Source organism: Meles meles, chromosome 11 (assembly GCF_922984935.1).
Source record: "Meles meles chromosome 11, mMelMel3.1 paternal haplotype, whole genome shotgun sequence".
NCBI classification, from domain to species: Eukaryota; Metazoa; Chordata; class Mammalia; order Carnivora; family Mustelidae; genus Meles; species Meles meles.
This window is the reverse complement of record NC_060076.1, coordinates 79,725,507-79,748,040: the sequence shown is the minus strand read 5'-3', so window position 1 is coordinate 79,748,040 and position 22,534 is coordinate 79,725,507.

Genomic DNA, 22,534 nt, shown 5'->3' with positions numbered 1-22,534 from the left:
AAATGGAAAACAGCATGTAAACTATGAAACACTGTAAACATTAAAACTGTATGTTTTTATCCTCCTGCTTTGAGATGAAGAAACTAAAAGTCAAAAGTGACTAGTGAACTTGCCCACGGTTAATTATCCAACTACTTGTCCTAGGCTAAGACTGGCCTAATAATTCTTTCGATGTTCTCTCTTCACTCTACACAGTGTTAACACCTAATGGATCCCAGTCACATGGTGGGGCATAGAACGGCAGAGTGCTGAGGGAGGTGACCAGGAATGGAAACAGTGTTTTCCCGTTCAGTGAAGAATCTCAAAGACCAGCTTCTTTAAAAATAAGGTTTTACCTGTGAATATGCATAATACTGAATTCACCCTACAGGTCGGGCTTATGCATCTAGAATCCTCACATGGTTTTATTTCTCAAATGTTCTGTTTTATGTGCAAGCTAGCATGGTCATAGGTAGATGGAAGTCATTAAAACATCAGATGAGGGATTAGGTTAGGTGACTGCCAAGATCATTTCCTGTCCTAGAATTGTTCAGAGCACTAAAGGCAATGATTTATGTCTGCTTAAAAGGATGCCATCCAGACCTTGACCAACGTTTGAAAACAATTTCCCAGCCAGCAACGCAGAGATTATTCCATAAGTCGGCCATGTTTATGGTATATTGTCCATGAAATCACCAAGCAGACATGTCACTGCATCATAGAACCTTCACCCAGGTTCATATACACAAGGTGCTATTGCCTTACGAGGCATTTATGAGATGTATGATAGCAGTGGACAATAGAGGAGCGATTTTTCTCTTTGTAATGCTAAAAATATGGCTTTCTTTTTGGATGCTATTAAAATCCCAGTGGATGCATCTATGCCATGATAGCGAGAGGGATTTTTTTTCTTCTGTTGCTCCAGAATTGGTGATAAGGGCCCAGAGTTGAAGAGTGTCCAAGTACCCCTTATTTAAATGGGGTCACCAAAAGACTGGGGGTAAACACCTCTCTAGGGCTTAATCAGAGGAGGTACAATCCACCCTTCTTATTCAACCATCTGCCTGTCCCAAGTTGATAAGAATAGGAGTGGATTTGGATGGATTCGTTTGCTATTACTGCCACAACAAAGTACCATGGACTGGGTGGTTTGCGTAACAGAAAATTATTTTCTCACAGTTCTGGGGGCTTAAAGTCCAAGATCAGAGTGTTGACAGAGTTAGTTTTTTCTGAGGTATCTTGCTGATTTGTAAGTGGCTGTCTTCTCCCTGTTTCTTCACATTGCTTTTACCCTGTAATTGTCTATGTCCAAATTTACTCTTCTAAAGATTTTATTTATTTATTTAGTGCACAAGCGAGTGGGGGGCAGAGAGAGAGGGAGAAACCCAAGCAGACTCTGTGCTGAGTATGCAGCCTGACATGGAACTGAATTTCACAACTCTGAGATCATGGCCTGAGCCAAAATCATGATTCAGATGCCCAACTGACTGAGCTACCCAGGTGCCCCAAATTACTCTTCTTCTAAAAACTCCAGTCATATTGGATTTATGACCTCATTTTAACTAAATTACCTTTTTAAAAATCCTGTATCCAAATATGGTTACATTCCAACTTTCTACTGTTGTTGGAGAGCTCAGTAGAGAACTATGATTGGTTAGCATGGCTACACATTAGGAAGTAGAGATGTTAAAGGATGGATCAGTCAGTTATCCTTGGCCTGCCCAGGTGACATGCAGGCTAAAAGAGGGGATTCCCCACCCAAGGAAGGACTTTAAGTAACCATTGCTCCTGAGGCTGCCCAAGAGTTATACGCCTACACATAACAGTGGTTCTCATCCAGGCCGAATTGGCCCTATAGGGGACAAGTAGAAATTTTAGTTTAACAAATGGGAGGAGGGTGCTACTATTGCATATAGTGAGTAGAGGCCAGGAATGCTGTGACATAATGAAACAATGCATAGGGAGGCCCACACAATAAGAATTACCCGTGTTCGTATGTCAGTAGTTTTACTGTTGAGAAGCCTGATGTACTTGGAGGCCAGAACATTGCCAGGGACCCCACACTGGCACGTGCTGCCATATCAGCATGGACCATCACCATTACATAGAACCAGACTGGACGAGAGGGACACCAGTGATGTCTCCTCATTACTGACAGGTGGCCATTTACGTGGGAGTGTCTTTCCCTCCTTTATTTCTCTTTCTCAGACTTAACCTTAAGGATAAAGGTAGAGGGGAGGGAAAGAAGTGATCCAGAAGTATACCATACTCTCCCATTCTGAATTCCAGGACATGATGGGGAAGGAAGAGTGTGGAAGTGGATCATGCTTTCCTCTTCACAGTAGGCTACTTGAGCCACTGGTCCAGTCTGTGATATAAGAAGTGGTTAGCTGTTGAATTGGATATGAGATTGAAATATTAACTGGACTGGGTGTTTATCATTTTTTAGACTGGGTTTTTAGAAAGTACCTGGAAGCCTATGGGATTTACCTAAAATGTCCTTAAGTAATGGGGAGGGGAAACTCAATAATATTAAACTTGGAAATAGTGATGAAATAAAACTGTTTCTTGGTTATATCCCCAATGACTTGAAACTCTTTAATAGAGGAAGCCTGTTATGTAAACATGGCCTGTAACTGTCTCTGGGCTAGCACTCATGCCATTCAAGAGCTTGCCTTGTAATGTCACCAAAGGATGATGCATTCCATAGAGGGGAAGCAGTTGTTTGCTCAGCTCAATATTCTAAGATTTACAAGCCCTAAGTAAGGTGATGATTTTCCAATAGAAATGCTACATCTTACTTATTCATATGGCTGTGTGAAATAGAAGAGTATTTTGGAGTGAGGACATCTAGGTTCAAACCACAGTTTAGCTACTTACTGTGCAGAGAGTGGGATTTTTGCTTAAGCAGTTGCAAAACTTCTGTTTGAGTCCAGTTTCTCCATGTACATGGTAGATAAATCTGATTTAGAATGTTATTTATAAGGTTTGCTTAGAGTTTACTGGGGGGTGGGGTTTAACTTCTTATTCTTCATTTAGCAAAAGTTTTCATAGTTGTAATTCAGTGGTAGCTACTATTTACAGAGCACTTTTCTGTATGATTTTATTTATATAAATTTCAGAGCCCAGCAAAACTAGTCTGTGGTGATAAAATTTGTGCATGTTGTTTATCTTTGGCTGGGTGGGGTCATGAAGAAGTGGCTTCTGGTAATTTTTAAATTTTTTGATATGGGTGGTGGTCACAGTGGTTTTCAGTTTTAAAATTCCTTTTTTTAATGAAAGTATAGTTGATATACAATATTAGGTTCAGGTGTACAACAGTGATTTGACAATTACATACTTACAGCTCACCATGATAAGTAGGTAGCATCTCTCACCATACAGAGTTATTACGATATTGACTATATTTCTAATGCTGTACTTTTGATCCCAGTGACTTGTTTTATAACTGGAGATTTGTACTTCTTAATATCCTTCATCTATTTCTAAAATGTGCCATATTCTTTTCTAGTACTGTTGAGTACTGGATAGGAAAAGCTGTGTTAATTTAACTTACAGCAAGAGACTCATAAAAGGTTTTTGGGGGAAAAAAAAGTTTTTTTTTTTTTGAGGAAAAAAGGTTTTTTTTTTTGAGGAAAAAAAAGTTTGAGATTTTAATAGAAAAGATAGTGACTGCAATTATTTTTGAGGTCATTTGACAGATTATTTTAGAAGAAACTATGACATCTGAAATTAGTTTTCCCTACCTCCTCTTTCTTCCTGCCTCCTTTGGGCTCTTTACTTCTAAGTGACATAATAGTCACCCATGGGAGAATAGTATTTTGCCTGTCTGCCATAGTACTATATAGTAGGGCAGTCATTTGAGTAGTGATGACTCACTAAAATTGGAGACTTAATTTATTATCTCATTGTGAGGGTGAGGAACATTATAGAAGAAAGTCTCCAAAGGTGATTTGATGGTGGAAGGGGAGGAGATCTTGTTTCCCTTTAATTTTAGATGAGGTCTTTTGGCAACCGCTGCGCCCTCTGCTGGAGGCCCATCAGAGCTCCCACAAAAGCCCTAATGGTGGAAAATTAGCTTTTAGGAACCCGTCTTTTTTTTTTAAACTGAGTGATCAAGCAGAAAAGAAAATCCCCCTTTTCCAGTCCAGAGGATCAGGAATTTACCATCAGGAGGGGAAGGTGGAACAACATGAGGCCTCTGCGTTGTTAAGTAGTTGCTTTTGTTGTGTGCCTGAACACAGTATTTACAAAGGTAATTTTTGGTAACTATGCTCACAGAAGAGTGGTACATCAGACTTTTTCTCAGATTGATCAAAGGTCCCATTGCATACCTTTTATGTGCAAGGAATTGGGCATATAGAATTATTAAAAACAGAGTTCTTAACTTTGGGATCTTATCCTCTGGAAAAAAAACAGGTAGGACAAATAGACATGCCTACTGGTTTGGGTAATAGTTGCTATAATGGAGGCGTGAACATGTTGTAAATAAATGGGTGGAGAATAGTGTGAAAAATTATAATATGTTATATCTAATCCCATTTATGTAAAATATTATGTGTATAGTTATGACCCCACTTATATAAAAAACTAAAATATTTAAAATACTTTGAAATGTTACAAAAATCTAGAAGTAATAGGTTTTTAAAATTGGTTAATTGTAGGTTTCAAGGATACATTTTAAAATTTGATGTTCAAGGGGCACCAGGGTGTCTCTTTTGGTTGAGCCTTCTGACTCTTGATTTCGGCTCAGGTCATGATCTCCGGTCATGAGATGGAGCCCCTTGTAGGGCTCTGTGCTCAGTGAGGAGTTTGCTTGAGATTTTCTCTCCCTCTCCCCCTCTACCCCTCCCCCTGTCCGTGTGCCCGTGCTCTCTCTCTCTCTCTCTCTCTAATAAATAAATCTTAAAAACATATTGATTTATAAAAATAAGTTTTTTTTTTGTATTTTTAAGATGTGCTCATTACAAAAAAGAGAGAGACATAGTATGTAAAGATGTAAAGAAGAAAGTGAAAAACCACCAGTAATCCATTTTCTGAGTGTGAAAACATGGATGAGCTGGCCTGTATCCTTTGAGGCTTTTTCCTGAACATATATATACACCCGTATCAACATATCTGAGATTATACTGTGCTTTTTCATTTAAGATCTCCCTTTGTCCATGTTACTATATTTTATTTATATTGTTTAAAGGAAATGTCCAAAGTATACATGCTTATTTTCTGGCTTTATTGAGGTTTAATTGACATAAAATTGTACATATTTAAGGTGTACAACAAATGATTTGATATGTGTACTGTTCACTTAGCTTTTGTAAGCAGAGAGGTGTTTGAAATGGAAAGTATAATTTTTTTCTGCTTATTCTTCCTCAGCATCTTTTATTCCGCCAAACAACCACTTGTGTACAGTACTCTTTTTAGTTCCTGTCTTGATTAGTTTCATAATATTATGCTTATATCCCAGTTAGTTTCATAATGCTATGCTTATGTCCTGGCTCTCCCTTTTCTTTCTTCTCCTGCCTTTCTGCTTCCCAATTTCTGGCAACACTTCTTTTAGTCACAGTGAAACATTTACCTTCCTTTCTGAAACCATAATTATTATGAGCTTTGTCTTTAGCTTTTACTGCAGGCCGGAAGCCAATAAATATCATTTGTTTTAATGGCCATCTACATATTATTCACTGCAAATTCAAATAAAGGCGTGGGATTGCATTTCCTTCTTTTTATGCCCAGTGTTAGAACATTTTTGCCATTTGAAAAAGAATGTTCCTAATGTCAGAGTCAAATGGATTCACTTTTATTACAATTTTGTCATATTTTAGCATGACTCATATTTAAACAATGGCTTTTTCTGGTAGCTCTTCTGTCTTTCCTGTTTCTCATTTTTAAGTTGACTTTTTATAAGTGGATCTATCCTTTATTGCATTTTTTGTTTTTGCCCAGTAGCTGTTAAATTAATGGTGTTTGCCGTATTCTCAAAATCACCTGGCCTCATTTTTACCACACACAATACTTTCTTCTCCTGGAGAAGAAATTCCTGCTATGTGTGGGCTGGTCACTCTTTGTTTTTTTCTTGTTTGTTTGTTTGTTTTTAAAGATTTTATTTATTTGAGAGAGAGCAAAAATGAAAGAGATCATAGAGGGAGAGGGAGAAGCAGACTCTTGGCTGAGTGGAGAGCCCGATGTCGGCCTTGGTCCCAGGACCTGAGACCATGACCTGAGCTGAAGGCAGAAGCTTTACAGACAGAGCCACCCAGGTGCCCCATGGTCGCTCTTTGAATCCGCTTACAGCATCAACTCTTGTTAGCCCTTGAATGTGTCTTGCACTTCTGGGGGTAGCTTCTCTTTTCTTGGAATTCTCCATCTCCTCTATTTTGGTTTTAACTTTATTTTTTTGTCTGTGATACACACTCAAATGTCAAACTCACAAATGGTGCTTGGTTTATTGATAGTCTGTGTCCATGCACATCCAAACATACTTTTTTTTTTTTTTTAAATCTTCCTTTTTCCTTGTTTTTTTTTTTTTTTTTTTTTTTTTTTTTGTATGACTATGGAATTTCACATTCAGAATCTTGTAGAACTTTGAATATGTCTTTAACTTATAACATGTAGGGCTGCTGATGAGAATTCTGATGCCAGCCTGATCCTATATGTATTTACTTGTTTTGTAGATGAACCATCATGTGGTCCTCACTTCTGAAAACAAGAACAGTTGCCCTGGTGAGAGGTAATGGTGTCCAAAAACAGGGGAGAGATAATGGTGTCCAAAACAGGCCGGAAGAGTGAAATGGGGGAGTTGTGATAGACACAGTCTGAAGGTAGGATCTCTATGACTCAGTGGGTCTCCTTTTGAAAGTTGGCTTCAGTTGTCAATGTCTCAGCAAGGCCTAGCTGGAGGTTTTCTTTCTTCATGCATTGGTGGGAATTAATGAGTGGTGGTTGGTGGGAATTAATTAGCACCCATCATTGACTGAAGGGTGGTATAGCTGAATGGAAGGGTATAAAATATCCAGCCTGTGTTTTAAGGACTTTAGTTCCTTCAGAGGTAAAATACAATTGACACAAGCCTATGTCTTTTCCTGGTAGTTTACATTTTTTTGTTTTTGTTTTTGTTTTAAAGATTTTATTTATTTATTTGACAGAGATCACAAGTAGACAGAGATGCAGGCAGAGAGAGAGAGGGAAGCAGGCTCCCCGCTGAGCAGAGAGCCCGATGCGGGACTCGATCCCAGGACCCTGAGATCATACCTGAGCCGAAGGCAGCAGCTTAACCCACTGAGCCACCCAGGCACCCCGTAGCTTACATTTTGAATTCTGTTACATTATGTTTGTTTTCGACACTAGGGAGCCAGAAGGTAACTGCAAGTTGCAGTTCAAGTTGGTATTGTTATTATTGTTTTTGTATTGTTATTATTATAAAATGGATGTCTCCCTTTGTTTGTAAGTAACATGACTCGTGTTCTCTTGTCAATTGTAAATTGTGGTTTTGGAAATGCTATGGTAAGCCACACTGGGAGGATGAGTTATATAAAAAGGCTGGACGCGTTTTGGAGTACATCTCTGCTTATCCAGACGAATCATAAGCATCTTTAGTCTCTACCAGGTCTGGACAGCTCCTTGTTCAATCGCAACTTTTCCTCAGGGCCTAGAGATAGAGCTTCTGAAGGTGGTAGATTGGTATAAGGTAACATTAAAGAGGCAAAATGGAGAGCAAGAATGGTTTAGGTGTTCAAGAGAAGACACTGGAGTAACAATTTCTTATCAAAATCTTTATATGGAGCTTTGTGACATAAATACATTACTCTACTGAGAAGGAGGATAAAAGCTCTCTTTTTTGGTGTGTAACCAGGAAAATAATAGCCCCTATCCAGGAGGACATTTTGAGGATGTCTCCTACTGACACCATGATTCTGCCATGTTCTAAAATATTTATCGAAAGAGATTAGAATCATCAATAATTGTTACTTGATGGAGGTTTGTGGAAATATGCTCTTGCAAGCTCTGAGAACCATGTGGTTCTGTTCAGAACAAATAATGAAGGTCAAAAGCACCATTGATGCTTACTTTGCCACAGTGCATTAAAAATAATATTCTTTGTCTGAAAGCTGCTGAATCTGATACACCACTTTGAATCCTTCCAGTGCATTAGTGGGGTAGGACATATGATGGTGACTGTATGTGTGGATGACCTTTGTGCTTAGAATTAGGGGATGGCAACAGGCAGAGTAATTTCAGTTACCACATTCTAGAATTATAGATCTATAGAAGGCTGTCAGAATCAGGAAGCTGAGATACACTGGTCATGCGTGAGAGGGACTTTTATCTGAAAAGATACCTTTTCTTCTGTTTTCTTGGTGGCAAGTTAGGGTTCACGGTGAGGGAGATAAGCAAAGGACAGGAGGGGAACCATGGTGTGGTGACTTCCGGCTTCCCTTCACAAAGCACTCAACTCATCCGGCTGTTTTCTCAGCCAAGGAGGTTAGGCTGGACAAACTTCCATATTTGCTGATCTTTATCCATTAATTTTATATGCTCCTTACTCTCTATACAATTTGTCTTTTTTCTCTTCTTTCCTCCATTTCAATCTCTTTGGCTGTCTCCTCGTTCTTTCTCTTCATTCTTTCATAGCTGTTTGGTCATTCGTTCATTCAGCGAGCAGCCATTCAGCAAACAGCCATGGAGCACCCATTCTCTGTGTAAAAGCACTCCCTGATATGGTGGGCATGGAAGTGGGTAACATATGTTTCTAATCCTAAAGGACCTCACAGCCTGGTCAGTGAGGCTTAGAAGAAAATATCTAGAAGTTACCTTTGTGCTTGGGTTATCTTGATGCTTTGGGAGTAGAGCCCTCTTTTCATGTGTATCGATTCCCCTGCCGTGTGTGCTGCAGAAATATGCAGAGAAAAGGGAAGTAGTTAACTCTGTGGGCCTAGTGTTCATTGTGTAGACTGTGGTCCGGGGCTTCCTCTTTGGAAAGCTTCTACTTCAAGGCTATTGTTAAAAAGCCATTTCATGGTCAGTGTCCTCCCGTATTCTTTGCGTTCATTACTGTCACTACTTAAAGAGGGCAGCTAGGCTCAATGCACGAACTGAGAGAAGAGAATAAGTGGTTAGAGAATTTCAGTTCTGATTTTTGGCAGCTTTTCTCAGTTATCCTTTTAGAAAGTGCAAGATGGATCCTTCCCCTCAAAGCTTTCTGGATCTCTCCTGTTGAAAAAAGACATCCACTTCTGACACTTGAACAACAACAAAAAAAGTGTCTTTTGGTGGCAAGGGACTCTTTGTTCCCTATTCCTGGATCCTTCCAGGCGCTGTTGGTTGCAAAGCCTCCTTGGAGTTGCCGGGCAGATCCCCAAGGCTGTGGCTCGGCGGGCGCCGTGCGGGCCTCCGTGGCATTCAGCAAAGTGCCTGCTGACAGCCCCGTTCATCATACCGGCTCTCTCCAGAGCACAAGCAGAAAGGCACCTCATGTTCACTTCAGAACCACAGAATCTTCCTGCAGATCTCTTCTGACGTGACTGCGACAGCAAAATAATTTTCAAAATGTTTTACGACCCCAGGCACCTCTGAAATAGCTTCACTTGTCACTTCCGTAGCCTCACATCAGAATTAGACTAATATCAAGGGGGATGGCAACAGCACATTAGCCTGTCAAGCAGGAGGATCTGAACTTATGGGGAATGTAGCATGGTCTAGAGATAGAAACTATAGAGGAAAGTGCATTTAGCTAAGCGACGTAATGCCCGCTAGGTTCCTATGGACTGAGCACTGGGAGACCCTTGGGAAGGGGTTAGAGTCCCATAGTCCTGATTTGCATTGCACTTTACAGTTGATCATATATCCCCAAATACACCCTTTCTTTTTATTTTCATCACAGAATTTTAAGTGTTGGGGGGGGGTGTATTGTCTCCACATTAAAGAAACGGCCTCCAACAAGTTCAAGACCTTTTCAGGCCCAGTTGGAACCGTCTGTGCTCTGAGAGGTGACTTTCGCTCACCATTGCCTCCTGACCACCTAACACATGGCCTGCTAAGTTGTTGGCACTTAAGTAGTTGCTGAACAGCTACACAGTGACAAGCTGGAGCTTAAACCCAGGACCTTTCATCTCGAGGTGCAGTGTCGCTTGCCTTTCTGACGGAGGAAAAAAAAAGTTAGAGGCCCAGCATTGCTGTGGACCTGACCATTAAAACTTGGCTCCAGAGCAGTTAGGGATCCTAATGGCTACCCTGGGCTGGGAGAGCTGGATATTGAGAAAGGTTGAGTAGGCCTGTAGGTGAGATTCAGGGATTAAAAATGGGTTTGGGGGGCGCCTGGGTGGCTCAGTGGGTTAAAGCCTCTGCCTTTGGCTCAGGTCATGATCCCAGGGTCCTAGGATCAAGCCCCATATCAGGCTCTCTGCTCAGCGGGGAGCCTGCTTCCCTTCCTCTCTCTCTCTCTCTCTGCCTGCCTCTCTGCCTACTTGTGATCTCTGTCTGTCAAATAAATAAAATCTTAAAAAAAAAAAAAAAAGGGGGACTTGGGTGCTAGAGAGACAGGCAACCAGGGAGGAAAATCCATGTCCACAGCCCAAGGACTCTGACTTGGGTCAGCCAGTCTGTAAGGCTGGGGTTTTTAGGCCACATCTCCCCATTCTACATATGAGGAACTTGAGGCAGGAGAAGGGTTTTGGCTAAAGTCACTTTGGGTTGAAGATTACTTTACTTTAAAGTGCAGGTTCTCATTCACGACACTTTCTGCCTCCGTGGGACACGGTGTTCACAGCAGTTATGTGGGGATCAGCTAAGTGAAATCAATCCATCTTGGGAGTCTTGTTCGATATCTACCAGGGAGACAGATGTGTGAGAAACAGCACAGTGTATGGTTGATGATGTGATCAGGGAGAGAGGAGCATTCAGTAGGGCTGCATGACAGAGCTGGGACTCGTAGGGGATTGGTGTGTGTGTGTGGAGGGGAGTAGGGTTGCAACACAAATGGGGTGTAGCCTGAGCAAGGGTGGAGAGAGAAGCCTGCCTTTGGAGTGGTTGGAATGACCCCTCCCAGGAGATTCCCCAAGGTCTGGTGCCATCCCATGCTGTGGTTTGAACTTGGCTATGAAGTATAGGAAAAGCCACTGGAGAAGTCTCTGTAGGGAGTTTCTTCGAATGAAGGTGCATTGTAGAAAAACGCTGTCCGTAATTTCTCAGAAGTGTTTGCCATTTTTGAAGGGGCTCTGAAACTCCCCATTTTGCAAAACCACTTGATTTCAAACAAATATTTCTAAATAAGAATTTGCAGTGCCTGAAGAGAGATTTAAATGCATATTACATGGTTGTAAATGTAAGAGGGCAACCCATGTAATTAATGTGGCTGATGCTCCACACATTAGGGGATTCTCTCTACCCCTGAAGGCAGGGTCTGCAGCCCATCTTACACCTTTCCGGCTTTCAAAACCCTGCAGGATATCACATGCGTCAAAAGGCCATTAACAGTATATTTGTCTACAGTAGGGAAGAAGACTTCTGATCCATGTAAATATCCCTTATTGATTTAAAAAAATTCAGCCTGACAAAGTATAAAGTAGATATTTAAAATGTGCATAGTGCATGAAATTACCTCACATTACTAGTAAATGCATGCCTTGTAGCAATTATGTCACTTACGCTTGCACTAATTAAGTGTTGATGTGTGAGCCGTAAGTTGCAATGATGTCGTTAACTAATGTACATAAATATTCCCTTTAAACTGTAATTGCACTTTGCCACAACGTAAAAGAAGGCAAGCTCAATTTAGGAATTATGTAGGACTGTTCTTTGAGAAAATGTTAACGAACTCTGGAAGGGGAGGGTTTGGTTCCAGAGTGCTGTTTCAATTATGAGAGGGGGAAGAAGAAATGGGGAGGGGAGAAGGAAATGTCATTTACAAATCTGCCCAGAACACTTACTTCTCTTTTTGGAGACGTGGGTGAAGTCCAGGCACGCAGCCTTAGCTGCGCCCACTGAGTGTTTCAAGCTGAGGGGCCAGTCGGACTTACTGCACACGCTGTCCCCAGCAGAGAGACCCGGCACTGCATTTCTGTCACCAGAACCTAGCTGATCTTCGGGAAATTTGTGGTCCATTTCCTTTAGTGAAGACTTACAACGCCCAGCGATGATGTGATTTTATGTTGAACTCTAAGACTGCAAACTCTCTTTGTTTGCCCCAGAAACCAAGGCCCAGCCAGGTAGCCTGAGAGGGGATGTGTCATCCTGAGTTGCTTCTGCAACCAGAGTTCAGACAGGATGGTGAAGCTTCTGTGGGTTGGGGTCCGAGAGCTCAGAATTCACTCACCAGTTATTGGCGTCCTCAGGGGCACATATTATTCTCATTTTGTGGCTGCTAATGACCCCCCTCTGAAAATAGTAAGGTTAGTTTCTAAAAATATTCCTCCCTCTGCCAAGAACAAGGGAAAGACTAGTGCCCCTAACAGAGCTTAAAACGAAGTTTGTTGACTCATGCTAAGAAGGAAACGAGCAAAGGGGGGGGACAAAGGCCTGGCTGTAATTATTAGCGACAGCATCTGGGGTAACAGCAGTGAAGAGAGAAAACCTCAATTAGGCTGCCAGCCCTAGCCCCTGGTGGGGCCTGAGCATGAAGTGCGTGGTGAAGAGTTTGAGCTATTTTCACTTTATTTTGGCCTCCAATTTGAGAGTTTAGTTTGTCAGTTGAGGTTTTAACCTGTGGTGAAATGAGAGGCCATTTTCATGCTGTTTGTACCTGAAGTTTCTTAATTCATAGAATTTTAAATGACTTATGCTCTAAACTTAGTATAATATTATCAGTGGCCAAAAGAGATTACTTTTAGGTGAAATCACTCTACTGGCATGTATTTTTAGTACCTGAATGACTTCATTTCCTTGAATGGGCCATATTACACTGGAATCAGTCAGGAGAGACTGTGTTTTACTAGAATGACACACAACCCCATACTCTGTGGCTTAAAAACAACAAAGATTTATTTCTGCTTCATGTTTCATGTTCATCACGTATCATTAGAAGATTCTGTTCACCGTAAACATTCAGGGGTCTATAGAACAGCCAGGCTTCATGGCTGAAGGAAAAGAGAGCTCTAGAGGGTATCATAAGGGTTATTAGTGCTCTACAAGTGGCATCTCTTACTGGCAGCCCCCTTCCCTGCTTGACCACCCCCCCCCAAACAAACATAAAGGAGTGAGTAAGTGTAATCCCACCATTTGCCGGAAGGGAGAGAATTAGGTATTTTTGGCAAAAAGATCCTGTGATATTTACTTTTCTTATACTGAATTTCAGATGTGAACAAAGCATTCCTTGGGTGGCTTCTGTGAGACCGTCACTGTGCTAATGCTTCTTCATGCTATCTTCATCTTCAGCAAAGAGGATGAAAAGGAAGACCCTTAGAATCAAACCACTTTGTTGTTTTTTTTTTTTTTTAAAGATTTATTTATTTGACAGAGATTACAAGTAGGCAGAGTGGTAGGCAGAGAGAGAGAGAGAGGAGGAGGAAGCAGGCCCCCAGCTAAGCAGAGAGCCCGATGCGGGGCTCGATCCCAGGACCCTGGGATCATGACCTGAGCTGAAGGCAGAGGCTTTAACCCGCTGAGCCACCCAGGTGCCCCTCAAACCACTTTGTTACCAGCTGGCTCACACAGACACCCGCTGGGTTCCTATCGGACACACCCACTGTAAATGAAATGTCATTGCCAAGCACAGAGGATGAATTTCATAGTCACTTTCTTTGTACAGTTTGGAGTTTTGCATTGATTTTTTTTTAAATTAAAAGATACTGTATTAGAAAGATAGCTTGAATGAAATTATAAAGAGGAATACATTAAAAAAAATGCCAGCAGTAAAATCTCTTGAAGAATTAAAATGACTAAAAAATTTTTATTGTTGTTAGAAGTCAATATTGAAGATTTGTTTGAGGTTTTGCATGGAAATTTAAATCCTGTGTAGCTCAGACACTTTGGTGATGTGTCTCCCTAATGTTGGGCACCTGGGCAAGTAAGCCATTGATTTTTGGGTTATTTATCTCTTAGACCCATATAGTTCTTCTTGTTGATCTAGAGATCTCTTCAAGTAATTCTTACAATTTTAACCAGCTGACTTTGAGCTTCCTTGAATGGAAAAGAAAGGAATTAATTTTATTTGTTTAATTTCTGTTTTATCAAGTGGGCATAATAGGTTACAGATAGGTTAAGGGGATGGAAGGTTGGGAAGTCTGGGAATGGTGTAATGGCACTAGGTAGGAGATGCTTTTTTCCATCTACCTGAAAAATACCACATTTCCTGTAGATTGGGTGTGTTTTCAGGTTTCTTCAATAAGTAGGACTGCAATGTATTGAAAGCGATCACAACTTGGAAGACCCCAGACTCAAATCTGAAGGACAAAAGCTGAATTTATTTCTTGTTGGCCAAGAGGCACCTGTGACTGGTAATGCGCCCTCATGAAGAAAGCAGAAGTCAGGGTTTGTGAGGAGTTAGTGATAAATATTGGGTTTGTTAAGTTAAATTTGAATGAAGCAGCCTGTGATTGGTGAAGTAATTAATCCGATTAACACTAGTGATTAATTGGCTAGGGTTTGGCGGTAGGCAGTGCGGTTGTTGTTCAATGAGTGGGTGCTCTAACGCAAGGCTTAGGCCTTTCAGGCATGAGTTCTTTTTTACATTCTCATAAGGGTTCTGATTTTACCTTCAATGTTTTCTTTCTTCCACTGTCTATAATAGTCACTGGAGACTTCCATTATATAAGAAGTCTAAAGCTAATCCTTTTCATATTTTAGCTTATAGATGAGATTCAATATATAAAACAATTTGGAACCTTTGCCATATGACAGGGGCTTTGCTTTCCTATGGCTTTAGCATCTGGTTCTGGGAGGGAAGTCAAAATTGAACACAAGTTAGTGTAGACAAGATTGGTAAGAACTATGAGAGAGATCTTTATACCATAGTGGGGACCTTATGGAGAGAATGCTGGATGGTATCTGTGGCTTCCTAACCTCGTTCTTTAGTTAAGTCTTAAAAGATAGGCCAACATATATGAGACCATGAGTTCAGTTGAGGGATTCTGGGCAGAGGGGAGGGTATGTAGAAAGGCAGAGGACTGTTTGAAGCTGTGCATTTCAGGGGACCATGAGTGATTCCATGTGCACCATGGGGTCATCTGTTTTTCTCCTTCCCCTCACCCCTCCCTTTCTCCTTGGCTTCCCCAGGTCTTGCTGTGAACTGAAGTCAGTTTAACAGAGGGGACCTTTGGGAATGCAACTGAAGTTGGCAAAACACTAAGCGTTTTTAATATAATAACTGTGCTGGAGATGTGGAGAGGAAGACGTAATTGTTTCTAAGATATTTAACCTTGAAACTAGTTCTTAAGGAGAGCCTCCTACCTCCTCTGGGTTGGAAGCACCTACCTACTTCTAGGTCCCAACTGGCTCAGCGAAGGAAGTAAATATTGACAGCCTCTCATGAGACTCAGAGATAAAATAAGTGAAGTGGGGTGGGGAAAGGAAAGAATTTACAAAGATGAAGGGTTTGTGTTGAAGGGGGAAAAAAGAGCAGGTACAGGATAGGTTAGGATGGTTTAGGTGATAGGTCTGGCTTTCAACAGGAAAGGGAATTTGTTGACTCATTTAGTAAATAACCCAAATGTCTATAATGCCTCAGGAATGAAGTCCCATTTTGTGTGTGTGTGTTTCTCTTGAGTATTCTGCCTTACTTTGACCACATTTATATTGGATTTCCTGTTAGTCTGACTTTATGGTAATGCAAAGTAGCCACTAGCTACTACAGTCTGTAGGTTTTCTTCTTCATAGCCAGGGGAGGTATCAGAATGTCTTCCCACATTCCTCAAAGTCCAGAGCTTTGTTATGATTGGAGCATCTTAGGTCATGTACCTGCCTCTGAAGCAATACCAGGGGCCAGAGAATGCTTTGAGCTGTTTGGGTTAAGGCCAGTTTATGTACCCATCCCTGAACCCCTGTCTGTGGTGAGGGGAATGCCATGGCTCACTTGGTTTAGACCAACTGGAACCTCTTCGAGTCAGTCCAGCTCAGGCTTCAAAGTTTTTTCTCAACAGGAGAAAGGAGAAATTGGAGAATTGAAGAAATATTCTCCAATAGGAAAATGTTCTGGGGAGGCAGGCATAAATTGCACTTCATGTGACCCTCTGTGATACCCCAAATTCTACGCTGAAGACCTCAGGCCTTTTGAAAGGCCTGGCTTTTCTCTCCTGTAAGGCCTGGAACATAAAAGACTGAAGCCTAAACTGAACACTTGCTTGTACTGCTGACTTCATGTGACAAGAGGATGTTCTTCTGGACTGCGTCACCCCGCCCTTTACCCTGGAGGTGGAATTACAGCCAAGTCACAGTGAGGAGAGGGGACCAGATTAAGGAATTTAACATTTCTCTTGAGGAATTTTAGAATTAGCCTAGAAGAATTTTGACGTAAGAAGGTTTATAATGAGGCTTATAGTTTGGAAGGGCAACAAGAATTACTTGAATGGAGAATGAGTAGAAGAGATTGAAATCAGAAAGAGATTTGGGCCGTTTGAGCCAAGAAGAGCATTGAAGATGGAGGTGAGGGTCCCACTGAGAAGATTTAAGGAGGGATCTGAGGGTTTAATAAATGAATCAGGAGCACGTGGTGGTGAGAGCTTTTGGTGAGAGAGAATAGAGAGTCTCTGAGGAATGGCTCTGAGTGTCATGGCGCCTTTTTCTGAAAGGAGAGGAATAATTACAAAATACTCATATCCTGGCACAGACTAGAAAAGTAATAATGATTGTTTTTTCTTCTTTGTTTTCATATGGTGAAAGTGCGTAGTAAGAGGTCGTAGAATAAAGATAGTTTGCAGAGGTCTGAAACTCCATTTCCTTTCATCTGCTGAATTTCCGGCCACCAGTGAATACAGAAGCCTATGTCTTTTGTTTGTTCTTTCTTCCCCAGATGAGGGCCTCTCTGAAGACTGCTGTTCCCTCCTATGTTGTTCTTGTTAGTAGAAGTGCTAGTTGTTGGGGGGAAGTTTAATAACTGAAAAGTAAAGGGATATTGTTGAAAACACAGGTTTCATATTATGGAAAAATTCTCATATTCCTAACTAGTAAGTCATTTAGAGTCTTGAGAGTGAACTCTAAGTTACAAATGTTAGAGGTTAGTGATTGAGGGAGACTGGCTGTCATTCTTTTATTCTTTAATGGTTTTGAATGAAGCATGATAGATGGAATTGAAACATAAAAATCTAGACCAAATCAGACCTACTTGGGTTTAGAAGTCTCTTTGCTTAGGGAAGAATGTGAGTTTCATTGACATTGCCAGCAAAGGGCAAGATAAGCTGATTATTAAACAAATTTGTGCTACCTCATTGTCAGGAAGTAGCGGGGGTTTCCCACTGTTAGCCCTGATGGGTGATACAGCCGTTAAAGTCATTTATTTTTTTATATGGACAGTTGGGATACTGTCGGTTGAACAAAGGTATCTCATTGCTTTATAACTCAAGACAGAAACATTTTGCCAAGAAGAATCATTTGGAAGAGCTTGGCATGTATAATTGACCACCAGCTCCTGTTTGGTTTCATTTACTGCTTTTTCTGTACAGTGAAATTCCAGAGTAGAGAGAAGGATTTATAAAGTAGCTGTTCTCTTCACATGTGTTGAGTGGTCCTCTACCACCAACTTCATTTTCTGCCTCGGGTTGCTTGGGCCAGAGAAGACCTTACCGACCTGCTGAGTCCTGGGGACTGTACCTCCTGATCTCGTTTCCTCAGTAGCAATGGAATAATGGTACATTCTCGACCAGCCTAGCAAAGTTCTTACGAAGATTAATTGTTAATATGTGGTATGAAGAGTCTATAATTTCCGACTTTGTAATTGCTGCCCCCACCCCTACTCCACTTGCTGACACAGTGAACCCCAGACTACCTGGCGTGGGAAATAAAGCTGTCTGTGGTCTGATCTTGCTTTCCTGTGCAACTCCTCTCCTTCTACCCTCCCCCACCGCCTACACTCTACTCTGCACACCAGATGTTATGTCATTGTGGTCTTCTTAGGGTTTCCAAGGTCACTTCTATCTCATACTCCTGGGTGTTTTCTCATCTCACCCTCTCTACCTAAAATGCTTGTTGTCTGGAGGCATTCGAGGCACTCGCCAGCTACTTACACCCATCATCCCATCTTCTAGAAGCCATGTTGACCTCAAGGCAGATGTTGGCAGTAAGGCTCTGAGTATCGAGGGGAAGCTGAGGAAGGTTTCTGAAGCTCCCCATTTTTCTTGATGACGGATATAGAAAGCATAGGGAGCCAGTCCTGGCTCTGATTTTTCTAGATGGGGCATCTGAGTCACAAAGGGTTTAAATAATTCGTTGAAGGGGATAAAATAAGAAACTTACAGACCCGGGATGGGGACCCAGGCAGTCTGTCCAAACGACGAGGGCATTTCCTTTGTGCTACACAGAGTATGGTGAGTGACTGTGTGCTTATCCCTTCCCTATCCTGCTGTGTCTTACCCTTCACGCTAATCTAGGTTGTGAGGTTTAATAAAACTTGACTGAAGGCATAAGTGTAATGGGAAGGAGTCACATGTAGGAAGTAAACATTAGATGAATGAAAAGTAAACATTTCATTAATGAAATAACCATTAGAATGCAAAGATGTGCTTGCTTTGGGGAACTCTCTCTTTCCCTCTTTTATTTTTATTTATTTATTTATTATTATTTAAAAGATTTTATTTATTTGACAGACAGAGATCACAAGTAGGCAGAGAGGCAGGCAGAGAGAGAGAGAGGGAAAAGCGGGCTCCCCACGGAGCAGAGAGCCTGATGCGGGGCTTGATCCCCGGACCCTGAGATCATGGCCTGATCAAGGCAGAGGCTTAACCCACTGAGCACCCAGGCACCCCTCTGTCTCTTTTAAAATAGCTGACTGATTCCAAGGATTCCTACCTCCCACCAGTGGGAAGAGTGCTGCAGCAGGTCCCAGTAGCTCTCTTTCTTTGGAGTCTGTATTTCCCCCATTCCATGTCTTATATCTGCTTCTAAGTCAGTTATTCTGTTCTGGTTATCTATTGCTGAGTAATGAACAACCCCAAACCTCATTCATTTCAAAATAACATCTTTTTTTCTACCTAGCATTATTTTGAAGGTAGGATTTTGTATGGTGCTCAACTTCTGTTCAACTTTGCACTGACTGGGATCATTGGATGGTATCCGGCAGATGGTAAGGCTGGTCTGGAGGGACCGAGAACATTTCCCTTGCTACCTTGGAGAGGGTAGCTGGGAGGCTGGATTCAGCCATTTCCTTCCCTTTTCCATGTAGTGTCATAAAAATCTCAAGGCCTCTCCATGTGGTCTCTTCAGCAGGGCAGTCAGGTCTTTTACTGACATCTTGGGGCTTACTACCCTTGAATATATTCTTCATGACGCATGTTTGGTTCTTGACTTTAAAAAGTAGTGCATGTTCCAGGAGGAGGAAGTAGAAGCTGCTGGTGTCTTAAGACCTAGAAACCGACACATGTCACCATCTGCCATATTCTGTTGGTCAGAGGTTACTGAGCCTGTCCATATTCAAAGGGAGGAGTCATAGACCCTTACCTCCTGATGGAGGCAGTGGTAAGTAGTTAGTGGATATCACTGAGAAGGCCATTCTGTTCAGAATGAAGGCAGGGAGGCAGTAGGGAGCAGTGGTCAGACACCTGGGCTCTAGTGATTTTAGGAGTAAGATCCTTATGTCATTGTTTACTTGTTGCATGCCTTGGGGCATTTCCACACTCTATGCTGCAGTTTCCTCATTTAAAAAAACAGAACTAATGCTCATCCCTACTTAGAGAATGTGGGAAGTTAATGTAGCCTTTAGGCATGGAGGATAAAACCCAGTACCTAATGGGGAGTTGAAAGACGACATGTTGTTAGTGGCAGAGTAATGTGACTACTCATTGTCTCAGGGCCTTCATTCCTGAAGGGGGTCATCACTGTCCTTGACTAAATGACCCAATGGCATGACATCCTCTGTCCCAACCAAATTCCCACCCATCCCCCCAAAAAGCCCCACACATATATCCTCCAAAAAGGCAGCCTTCCATCACCAAAGCTGATGAAGAAAATTGCTGGCAGATGTTTTGACCTTGAGTTAAAGGCTTCACTACTCCTAGGGTCAGAGCTGCTTACAGCACATCTCACACCCATCATAGCGCTTTTTAAATTGTGTTGAAATTAACTGCTTAATCATCTGTCTCCCCTATTAGACTGTGAATTACTTGAGAGCAGGAATTTGAAACTTCACCTTTTCATTCTCAAGCTAGGTGTCCAATATATTTGTAAAACGAATGACAGTATTTTCTTCATTCTTTAGGCAAAGTGGAGGTGGGTCAGAATGACTATAGAAGTTATACTGGTAAATAAAATGTTAGAGTTACATTTCTTAGAGAATATTTTTAAAAGCTAAAAAAGCAAATACGTGTCATAAATAATATAATTCAAGAGTCATAATTAACTAATATTTTCTTTATTTCTCCTCAAAATATACAGTTGGTCCTAAATCTACCTCAGATGCCAGTTCCAGATTTTTCTTTTTCTTGCTACATAGTAAGTCATGTGTCATGGCTGCACCACCTGAAATGATAGCTTCTCCCTTCCTCACATTTTGTTCTGGTGTGTGTTTTTTTTTTATGTATCTATCATTTCTCATCACTTTCTGAAGTTTTGGGCTTTTTACCTTCCCATTGTGTGGGCATCGAGTTCTGAGAAACCTATTTTGTTTTCCCTCTCGGTTTTGTAACTCTACCTTTTGGTTTTCCAGACAACTTCAGATTTGCACTTTTATCACTCCTTTCACAGAATGTTGACATTGCTTTTGGTTTTCAGTGGCTCTCTATTGCTTATCCTCCGTTCCTCAAGGATTATGTATCACATTTAGGTCATTGTTCAGTGCCCCCGGTTTCCAAATAAAATCCAGTTTCTTGAGTTAGTTGGGTCCTAGTGGACATAAATGGAGTGGAGAATGACAACCACAACGAATGAATCATGGCCAAAGCTGTCCTAATGAAGGTCCCTTAACCCTCCTGAGAAAAAAGTACCAACAAAGCCTTTCATTCTGTTTGCTGAATACACAAAACAAAACATTAAAAAAAAATTAGGCATAGACAATACTCCTCTACTCTTTTCCAGTGGATCGCCCTCTGGGGTCACCACTGTAACCTGTAAGTACAGATATTGTAAAGTCATTATTACATCCTGGATCTTACTTGGTTTGTTGCAAAGATGTCTTTGACTTTGCAGTGCATGCCTGTTTCAAGTCCGTGACCATGATCACTCATTTTGTTTGTTGATTTAATAAAGACTGTGAAACTTATGCATTGATTTTGAAAAAAAAAAAAAGAAACTAGGTAATTTTTAACAAACATCTAAGGGTGGTCACCATGTATACATTGCGTTGAATGTTATGGGGAAATGCTATTGTAAGAGTCGTTCTTTTCTAAGAGCCTCTCAAAGGAGATTCTAGGTGTTAAAGCTGAATTTTAGTCTTTCAGTCTAATCCCCAAACTTTATGGATAAGAAATCTAAAGTCTGAAAGTTTAAATGACCTTGGGAAATGCATTTAACAGCCTTTTTGAACTTCAATTTCCTCATCTAAAACACAGAACTCATAATATCCCACTCATGGGATTGTCATAAGAATTAAAGGCGATAATAAATGTACGGTACTTAACCAACTACTACCCATAGTCAATTCCCAATAAATGGTACCTGGTTTTTTTTTTTTTTGTTTTGTTTTTAGTGTATTGTTGGCTACGATTATACGAGTAGGCGGTGGCAAAGCAGGGATATAAATCTAGTTCTCTCAAGTCTACAATTTTATATAGTTCTCCACCCCATAAATGTATTATTTTCCAGTCTGGGAAGAATTTCTCTTTTGGTCACGTCATATTCAGAAATAGGTGTTAATTGTCAGATTGCTATTTATTTTCCAGATCACAACAGAAATAAAAACAATGTTCCAGACAAAAACTGCAGCCCCGAAACTTTGTGTGTGCACTGTTTAAATGCAGCATTAAGTTAAAAGTCAAATATTTTTTTTTAAAGTTAAGACTTTCTAATATAGACACAGATTAAATGTCACCCATTTGTTCTGCTAAGCATCCCAAATGCTACAGGATTTGCTCCAGATTGTGATTCCTACTAGATCTTTTGCACTTTCTTTGCTTATCCGTTTATCTTGTAGCTGTTACAGTGTGGTCAGTCCGGGCTGTCTCTTCCTGAGGGTCAGGAGTAAATCCTGCTGCTCTGCCCCATTTGTATGTTTCCCATTCAGAACTGGGCAGCAGCCAGTGCTGCTGGGAGGCTGGTGAATTGGATGCTCACCAGCCCTCTGTTCTTGGAAAGCCTATCTTCTTATCACTTTATGTTAAATATGGATGGGAAAGGCTCTCCTAATCTAACCTTCTGTGTTTATCCAGCTCTGAAAGTGTTCCTTTCTTCCGGAAGACTGAATGGAACAATCTTTAATAGAGCGCTACAGAGCTGAAACATGCTGCTGGGTCTTCAGTGTGTATCTCGCTTGGCCTCTGTTTTGTTA